The 9764-nt window shown below is 48.2% G+C and overlaps 1 pseudogene; it reads right to left on the bottom strand.

Annotated features, from left to right (window-relative positions):
- Positions 1-220: 220 nt before the first annotated feature.
- On the bottom strand, positions 221-8679 carry LOC115327992 (annotated as a pseudogene).
- Between the last annotated feature and the right edge of the window lie 1085 nt (positions 8680-9764).

Here is a 9764-nt window from a genome sequence, read left to right on the forward strand (position 1 = left end):
TAGCTTAGGAATGGGGAACAATAAAGGATAGACACGGTACAACTTCCAACTAGAGACAATGTTTATTTCCACTGAAGTTTGTCTGTTACTATACAAACTTCGGTGCAAATAAATACTGTATCTAGTTGGGAAGTTGTACTGTGTCCGTCCTTTATTTTCCTTCCTTCCTGAGCTATGTGTACTTTACCAACATGCTCAATCTGTCTTGGAAGGAGACATCTTACTTTTTTATAATGGGTGCCTGCATGGTGACAAGAGCTGAGCAAACTTGAACAACCTGGTTCATCTGTGGGATAAGCGTGAATGGAACTCTGTGCTCCAGAATGTGAAAAGTTTTGAGCCTCTGTATTACCCTTTCTACATGAATGCGAACTTGTGCGATGTGGTAAGTATTGTCCATGTCCTCCTGAGACAACTGCTGACCAGCACTTGAGAATGGCGGCATGACGAGGACAGCACCCTTTTCAGCCATGGTAGTTCGGATGCTTGGAAAGCCCTTGTCGCCTAAAAGAACATCACCGGGCCGAATCCCCCGTAGGGGGCACCTGTGAAAGCAGGTGTTTGGAGAGTGGCGTCTCCACGGACCAGGAGCCATGCGGGCTTGCCCGCCCACGTCTGGCTGTGCGTGGCTTTCCCGTGTCTGGGGAAAAGGGCATCCTGGTGGTTGAGCCGAGCCCGGGGTAGGTTTGGACCCTTCGGGGCCCCCCGGGCGAGGCAATACACCACTTCGGCCCCCGTTTCTCATAGACGGGAGTCCTAGTAAGGCCCGGCCAGGAGGATTCAGTCTAGTCGCCACTTCTTCTACTATCCCCTCCCTTCTTTCACCTTTGTTTTCTCCTTCTTTTCACTCTTCTCATTTCTCTTCTTTCTTTTTCAACTCCTTTGGCGGCAAGGGCTAACCTTGGGTGGTGACAGATACTGTCGTCCAGATCCACACTTGGTTATAGTTTCTGGGTACCCTTACAAAAAAATTTAACGAGTTTCAATTGAAAGTTATTCAACTGAATCTAAACTCAATTAAAACTCATTGATAATTTTTGTAAGGGAGCGCTAATAGAGTAATGCTTCCAGCAAAGCCATATTTGTTATGGGGTGTTACCTATTCTCTCGTTGGGCTCCGTGGTGGGCGGCGCGCCACAGATTCTGAAAACCCTTTACCTTTTTATGGCGCCCCTCTCTTCTCAACCCCGAGCAGAGCGACCCCCGGAAAGGGTTCGCTCCGCTCCCCCTACTTTTGAAAAAGCTAATGAACTTGAAAAATATCCTCGATTTCTTGTAGTTCACTCTGCAAGTGACACTGTGCATTTGTCAAAAGTTTCTCCCTTTGTCATTCCAAAGCATCTAGAACAAGTGGTTGGAAAATGTTATAAGGCAAAGAAGCTTGCTGGAGACCTCCTTGTTGAGATAGAAAATAAGCCACAGAGCACAGCACTCTTGAAGATGACAAGCCTGGGAGACTACACGGTTACTGTCAACCCCCACCGTACCCTGAACACTGTTCGCGGTGTCATCTCAAAAGATGACCTTCTCGAATGCAGTGAAGACGAGATCCTCGAAGGTTGCGCAAGAGTGCTGTTGTTGCCGTTAGACGGATAATTTTAAAACGTGATGGACAAGAACAACCAACCCGAGATCTCATACTGACGTTTGAACTCCATGCTCTCCCGCCCACCGTGAAGGCAGGATACTTGAGGTGTAGAGTCCGCCTTTTCATTCCAAATCCTCAGCGGTGTTTTCGTTGTCAACGTTTCGGGCATAGTTCCCGCAACTGCCGCGGCCGAAAAACGTGGGGAAAGTGCGGTGGTACTGACCATGTAGCGGACATCTGTGAAAATGAACCGAAATGTGTAAACTGTAGTGGAGCTCACCCTGCTTTCTTTCGCTCTTGCCCAAAATGGAAAGAGGAAAAAGATGTCTTGACTTTCAAAGTGAAAGTGAAACATAACCTGAGCTACCAAGCATCCAAAGAACAGCTTGCCTTTCAGGCAAGGGGTTCTTATGCCCAGGCAGTGTTGAGGGGACCCCCACTGTCTACGGCATCTGTGGAGACACAGACTTCCCCGGAAGACCTGTCCTCTCTACAGGGGTCCCGTTTCGAACTTTTGAAGGTGACGCACACTCAGTCACCTTTATGTTCTAAGGGTGCTGTACCCTCCAAGGAGGGTACCATCCCCTCCAAGGTACCAGGGGCGCCATCAGCGGCGCTATCTGGTCCTTCTGGCAGGGGTCGAGGGCTCCCTCCTCGTGCTTCCTGCAGCAACCAGAAACCCAGGCGGACAGAACAACCACCACCGCCAAAGGGCCCAACGCTCTCGCCGGATGAAAAAATGGACGAGAGCCTACCGCTCTCTGAAGACGACCAGTCTCTTTCCGAAACAGAGTCTCTTCCTGTGGTCTCCTCTGAGGTTGTAGGACCACCGAAGGACACTGCTAAGAAAAAAAAAACAATCCCACGTGTTGAGGCACCAAAAGCCCCGTAAATTTGTGTCTTGGCCTTCTCTGGTATGTGTATATATATATATATCGATCTGGACGTTTTTATAGAATACCAATGTCTCTTTTTCTTCAATGGAACTGTAGAGTCCTCCTTCCGAATTATGACGCTGGGAGCCAGCCACTAGACGATCATGACCCCATTGCATTTTGCTTGCAGGAAACACATCTAAAAGGGAGCCACACTAATATATAAAGTACTTTCAGGTATTTCGCAAGGACCGGATACAAGCACTTCATTCATCTGAAGGCGTTGGAGTTGTAGTGCAACGCTGACGTGACCTTGGGAAGGGTCACGTGACCTTGGGGTGACCTTGGGAAGGGTCACGTGGCCTTGGAGTGACCTTGAGCGGGGTCACGTGACCTTGGGGGTCACGTGTCCAGGGGGTCACGTGACCTTGGGGTCACCTTCTTTACGCCGACGCCGCTCAAGCCGGAAACGGGCGCCTAAGAGCTGCGCTCTAAAACACAGACTGCAAGACGTTTCCACCTAAACTATGATCTGTGGCGCCTACTGTAAACGACTTAAATGGTTGTCCATGAGAGGTTAACGCATGTTTTGAGGAAATATCCTGCATCCTGCTTGCTGAAAGGAAATAGAGCTGAATGTCATAATTTTGGCATGAAAAAGAAAAAATGTAGCTTAGGAATGGGGAACAATAAAGGATAGACACGGTACAAGGAAGGTCACCCAAAATCCATATGGAAGTCACCACTTTCCACTAATTTTAGAGTTCAACCATTCTCACGTCACTCTTTCATCGCGTTCGCCTCAGTGGAAGTTTGAAAAAGCTGACTGGGCACGTTTTAAGCAATCATCTCTTTTAGCTGTTTCATCTCTACATCAACTGTAGCTTAGGAATGGGGAACAATAAAGGATAGACACGGTACAGGGAAGGTCACCCAAAATCCATATGGAAGTCACCACTTTCCACTAATTTTAGAGTTCAACCATTCTCACGTCACTCTTTTATCGCGTTCGCCTCGGTGGAAGTTTGAAAAAGCTGACTGGGCACGTTTTAAGCAATCATCTCTTTTAGCTGTTTCATCTCTACATCAACTCTCTATCAACGAAGCGACAGACCATCTCACAAAGCACATCCTGGAAGCTGCAATGATTGCTATACCGATGAAATCCACCCATCTCCCTAAAAGGCCAAAGCCGTGGTGGAATGAAGACTGCCGAGAGACTAAAAGGAAACAAAACAAAGCGTGGGGAATTTTAAGGCGATATCCCACACCGAGCAACCTTATTAATTTCAAAAGAATGAGGGCGCAGTCAAGGTACTTCCGAAGGCACGCTAAGCGGCGAAGCTTTAGAGGATATTGCCGCGCGCAAGGCTGAGAAAGAAACGCTCGGTCACGGTCCTCCAGAAAGTTCCCGTTTATTCATGTACCGCACGTAACTTCTATCATTTATCCCTGCTTTTGTTTTCTAGAAAGTACGTGTTCATTCTCGCCCCGATCACGCGACGCTCGAACCGCTTTCGCCGAATCTTCGAGATAGCGGCGCACTCTAGATAAGAGGCCGCCCGCGACCTTATCGAGTCAGTCTCGCCCTAGCGCTCGATTCTGCTGACACGCCGACTTCGACGCTCGCGACGCTCTGCTTTCTTCTGTCTCCTTCTTTATTTTTGGCACAAGTTCGCCACATTAAACGTTTATTTATTCCTGTTTATTTCTTGTTTATTAGTCACCACCCGTGACAATATGCTTCCTCTATTAACAGCAGTGCATCCCTGAAAGAAATTGGGGACCGACTGCATAAACTCGTAGTTCTTACCGGGCATTTCCTGTTCCACTTTTAAGTCGAAATGGAATATGCCCCTGCGAGTCTGAAAGAGCAGGCAGACATCCTAGGGGAAGACTTCGAATTTGTATCGAGTTCCGAGCATTATATCGAAATTTCTAGCGACACCAGTTGCAGGCTGAAAAAAAAGACCGTGACTACCTTCGGGACTATGAGAGAACCATATAATGCTCTATTCACACTACCCCAACTTCAGTTGGCTCTTTCATCCAAGCAGTCTGCACCTGGACCTGATGGCATTCATTATAAAATGCTCGAACATATCCACCCGTCCACCCTGGAACTTATTTTGCGCCTTTTTAATAGAGTTTGGCTCGAGGGTCACTTTCCATCCTCTCGGAAGGTTGCTATCATCGTAACAGTGCTAAAGCCGGGCAGGGATCCCTCATGTTCATCTAGCTTTAGGCCCATAGCTTTAACTAGCTGTATTTTAAAGACTATGAAACGAATGATTAATAAGAGACATGTTTTATTTGGAGACAAACAACCTACTTGATAAGTACCAGTGCGGTTTCCGTTCAGCCCAGTCCACAATCGATCATCTAGTTCGTTTTGAGACTCAATGCGAAACCGGCCAAGTCATCCGAGATCCAAAAAGCCGATCTCCCTCTTCATCAAAGTCACTGTGGGCTGGCTCACACACAAGGATCCGGTTTTTGTTATGTGGTACGTCTCCATCATTTCTCGGGGTAGTTTGTGGTTGTGTCGGAACATCACTGTAGTCTTGTTGAACAGGGGTTGGCATCCGCAATCCCGGCAATGCATCGCGAGATGCGTGTGAGCGGTTCCTTTCATAGAACTGTGGTGTTCTCGTAGTCTTGTGTTGAGGCAACGCCCAGTCTGTCCTATGTAGGCACGCCCGCAGGAAAACGGAATCTTCTAGACCACGCCTTCTATGCAGGCGACAAACTGCATTCCGTGTTTTATGCTGCAGCCACTGTGAGACTTAGGATCGTTATTTCTCGCGCGCAGCCCTCCATAGTTCCTCCTTTTAGAGCGCAGCTCTTAGGGGCCCGTTACCGGCTTGAGCGGCGTCGGCGTCGCCGTCGGCGTCGGCGTCTCCGTCGGCGTCGGCGTCGGCATCGCCGTCGGCGTCGGCGTAACCAAGGTCACCCCCCCCCTTCCCTCCTCCTCCTCCTCAAGAGCTGCGCTCTAATTCGGTGTTACAGGGAGTTGTAAACGGCTTTCACTTTTAGAGCGCAGCTCTTAGGGGCCCGTTCCCGGCTTGAGCGGCGTCGCCGTCGGCGTCGGCGTAACCAAGGTCACCCCAAGGTCACGTGGCCCCAAGGTCATCCCAAGGTCACGTGACCCCCCAAGGTCACCCCAAGGTCACACGACCCCAAGGTCACCCCCAAGGTCACCCCAAGGTCACGTGACCCTCAGAGGTCATGTGACCTCTCCCCAGGGTCACGTGACCCCCAACGTCACGTGACTTCCCAAGTCACGTGACCCCCCGAGGTCACGTGACCCCCGATGACGTCATCGGTGACGTCACTGATGACGCCACCGGCATCCGCAACGTCATCGTCATCAGCCCTGATGACGATGACGATGACGATGATGATGGCGTCATCAGTGATGACGCCATCATCACTGATGACGTCATCAGTGACGTCACTGATGACGTCACCGGCATCCACATCGTCATCGTCATCATCACTGATGACGTCACCGGCATCCGCATCGTCATCGTCATCATCATCGTCACAGATGACGTCATCATCACTGATGACGTCATCTGTGACGTCACTGATGACGTCATCGGTCCGCATCGTCATCGTTACTGATGACGTCATCGGCATCATCATCGTCACGTGACCCCCTAGGTCACGTGACCGCCCCCCCAAGGTCACTTGACCCCCCCAGTACTCTTCCCTCCTCCTCCTCAAGAGCTGCGCTCTAATTCGGCGTTACAGGGAGTTGTAAACAGCGTTCAGTTTTTTCAATTAGGAATTGTAGTTCAACGGAGTCTGTTGGGATGGATGCAAAGGCCCCAGTAGTCCAATACCCTCCACATATTGCCCCATGGGACTACAGCAACATTCACTGCGACTTTACACTAACGAAACATAGTAAAAAAGATGTTCCAAAGGAACTCTGAAGCAGGAATTTTTGGAACTTCAATGTAAATATCAAGAGTATACAAGTTTCTATACGGACGGGACAAAAGACGACTCCACTGTGGGATGCGCTATGATTGGACCATCCGTTAAGCAAGTAAGGAGAATAAACTCAAACGCCACCATACTCACGGCAGAGCTCTATGGTCTGCTATTGGCGGTCGACTACATAACCAAGAAAAGGTTTCCTCGCTCGGTAGTATTCACTGACTCTTTGAGTTCTTTAAAAGCAGTTTTATCGCTGGAACGGGTCACAAACCCGCTTGTTTCTGAATTGCAGAGTAAGATTATTCTAGCCGCAAACGGCAACATTAGCATAACTTTATGCTGGGTGCCTAGCCATGTTGGCATCCCGGGAAATGAAGCGGCTGATTCTGCAGCACGTTCTGCTAGCAAGAAACAAGTAGACTTGCGTGAAATACCTTATAAAGACTATCACACGTCTCTAAAACGGTGCATTCGGTCAAAGTGGCAACTTCAGTTGCATACTGAAATGTACAACAAATTACATGCATTAAAACCTTACATCAGTGAATGGAGAGTGCCCGGCATCATGAGCGCTTTCTACGAAGTAATCCTGTGTCGGTTACGAATCGGTCATACACGTCTCACACATGGGCACCTTTTGAGTGGGGAGGATGCTCCAGTATGTGAATACTGTAACATACACACATTTACACATGCACAATTTACACATTTTAATAGAATGTCAAACTTATCATGGGAAGCTCCTATTAATCACATCGTTGTAAAGGCAAACCAAAGCCTCGGTTTTTTGAGACGAACACTACATATGGCTAACCGGGAGACAAAATACGTAGCTTACACTGCCCTTGTTCGCCCGCAGCTCGAGTATTCATCTACAACATGGAACCCCCCCCCCCCCCAGGGTTACCTAATACAGAAATTAGAGTCGATCCAAAGCAGGGCAACTCGGTTCATTCTTAAAAACTACAGACAGACTAGCATTACTACGCTAAAAAAAGAACTCGGCCTTCCACTGATCGCGGAAAGAAGGAAACTGACCAGACTAGTTTCATTACACGCTTTGTATTATCAGGCCCCTTTAAAGAGAGAATTGTACTGTCCTGCGGCTCATCACATTTCTCCTCGTACAGACCATTCTCAGAAAGTTCATCTGGTAACACCAAGGACCAACCTTTTTAATTTCTCTCCACTGCAATTATCACTTTCAGAATGGAACTCTCTGCCAGAGCATATTGTTACAATTCAAGACTTATCTGGATTCAGAGCTGCAGTTGCTACTTTTTTCGATATTTAGCAACTTTTAACCCTGTGTTTTTCCTTTCTTTGTTTGTTTTTGTTTGCTGTCAAAGCCCCCTTATGTAAAGCCCTACGGGCGCTTTAAGGGAACAATAAATGAAATGAAATGAAATGACATATGATCAATACCGTTAGAAACACTTCTCACAACTATATAGAGAACATGTCCCACTGCACCTAGCCCTGCTTCTAGGTGATGAACCACTTATTTCACATGATTGCTTATTTAAGTTTCTCACTGATATGGGCCTTATACACCGACTGTGATTTTATTTTCCACCCCACACTCATGACCATACCTTTTACACTTATACAAATGCAAGTCCATATTTTTATCACATCACCTGCTACTATAACTCTTTCTTCTCTCTGACCCTCTAGTGCAATACTTCAAACTCTTGGCGCATTATAGCCTTAGATGCTGATGTGCCATAAACCCCCAATCAACCCCAATCAACCCCAACCGGGCTGAACCAGGGATAGAAATCCAGAGTTAACAGTTATGTGGCAGTCACTTTGTCGGCCCCCATAGCTCTTAGATATAAATGAAATCATGCCATTCGGAATTATGCCAATCAGCAATTTGATCGTGTAACCACTTTTTCAGCTGGAGTACAGGTAGTGCTGTTGCTCAGGGTCAGATGGAGATTCAGTTCTAATTTCTGTACAATCAATAATGAATGTGCAATCTGGGTATGGCGTTCCAAAGGCTGGTGGTAGCGACTCCTTGATAATTTCACGGGCTGGCAGAAATACCCATCGTTCAAGCCTCACACTAAGAGTGTCCAGCAGGGTCCTAAAGATACGAGAAGCTGTGGTCTTGTGGACGGAAAAGAGAGCGGCCAGTGCGGTGTAACTGATCCCTAACTTAAGTTTTATTAAGAAAAGAACGAGTTTGTCCTCGGCCGGAATGTCACTACTTCGGTACCTGGTTGCGGGTGTCAGACACAGTAGGAGGCTGAAAACAGTCATTGTGACACCACATAGGTCCTGCAGTGCCTGCTCTGAATCTCTAAGAGACTGGAACCCAGGGAAACCGCAGCGCCGTCACCAATCTCTTTCTGTGCTTAGGGCCGTGCTTGGGGCCGTGCTTGGGGCCGTGCTTGGAGCCGTGCTTGGGGCCGTGCTTGGGGCCGTGCTTGGGGCCGTGCATGGGGCCGTACTTGAGGCCGTGCTTGGGACCTAATGGTTAGGAGGAAAATTAGAATAAAATATTCCCATTAAACACAGCTGCATAGGATAGAAACTGAGTTGTGTTATCCTCCCATAGAGAATATTAAAGTTAAATGTATTATTCCTTTGTTAAAATTACCTCAACCACCTGCTCTGTGTGAGTGACCTGCGTTGATCCGTTGTGTCCATCTGTAGCAGACAGCAGGAGCCAAAGCGGCCCACCATCCAGTGCCTCGTCATCAGTATGCGTCGCCTAAGAAACAGTAACACGGAAATTAAATTAGCACTCAGCATCCTGTGCCACAAACAAATCTATGAATACTCTGCACTCATGATGGTAGGCACTGAAAAGTAAGAAACAAAGGTCCAGAGCATTATACTCTATGCTGAGGCAGAACTTCCATTTACACTCCTAGAAGTGGGGCCTTTAAATGATATTACTTGCAGTCACAGGGTGCCCCCACCCCCCATAAATTGTCGTTAATTACCATTGCAGACGTCCACTTTGTAGCTTCGGCTGCCGTGTAGACGAGCGTCGCAAAGGAATCCCAGTTGGAACTCTCGGCCTCTGTTGTCGCCTCTGGCTCAGAAACCGTGTGAGGGTCAGGAGGCGTCCCGACTGGAGGTGGCATGGGTTGGCAGCGGCTGGATCGTTTCAGCATCCTGAAAGGTTGAACATGTCACATCTTGCACTATATGCTAGACCACATTACTATTACCTCTTTGCCCTCTCTATATCGGGCGCCTTTTTCTTGTAGACAGGTGGGAAGATGGTGGGGATGTACGAGGGGTGTGCATCAGTGTCGTTCTTACAGTTGTGTACAAAATGGGCACTGCAAATTCTCGTCGCCGGGGACGGCAACCACTTCGAGCCATCCTCGCTG

Source organism: Ixodes scapularis, unplaced genomic scaffold (genome assembly GCF_016920785.2).
Source record: "Ixodes scapularis isolate PalLabHiFi unplaced genomic scaffold, ASM1692078v2 ptg001212l_1___fragment_1__unscaffolded, whole genome shotgun sequence".
Lineage (NCBI taxonomy): Eukaryota > Metazoa > Arthropoda > Arachnida > Ixodida > Ixodidae > Ixodes > Ixodes scapularis.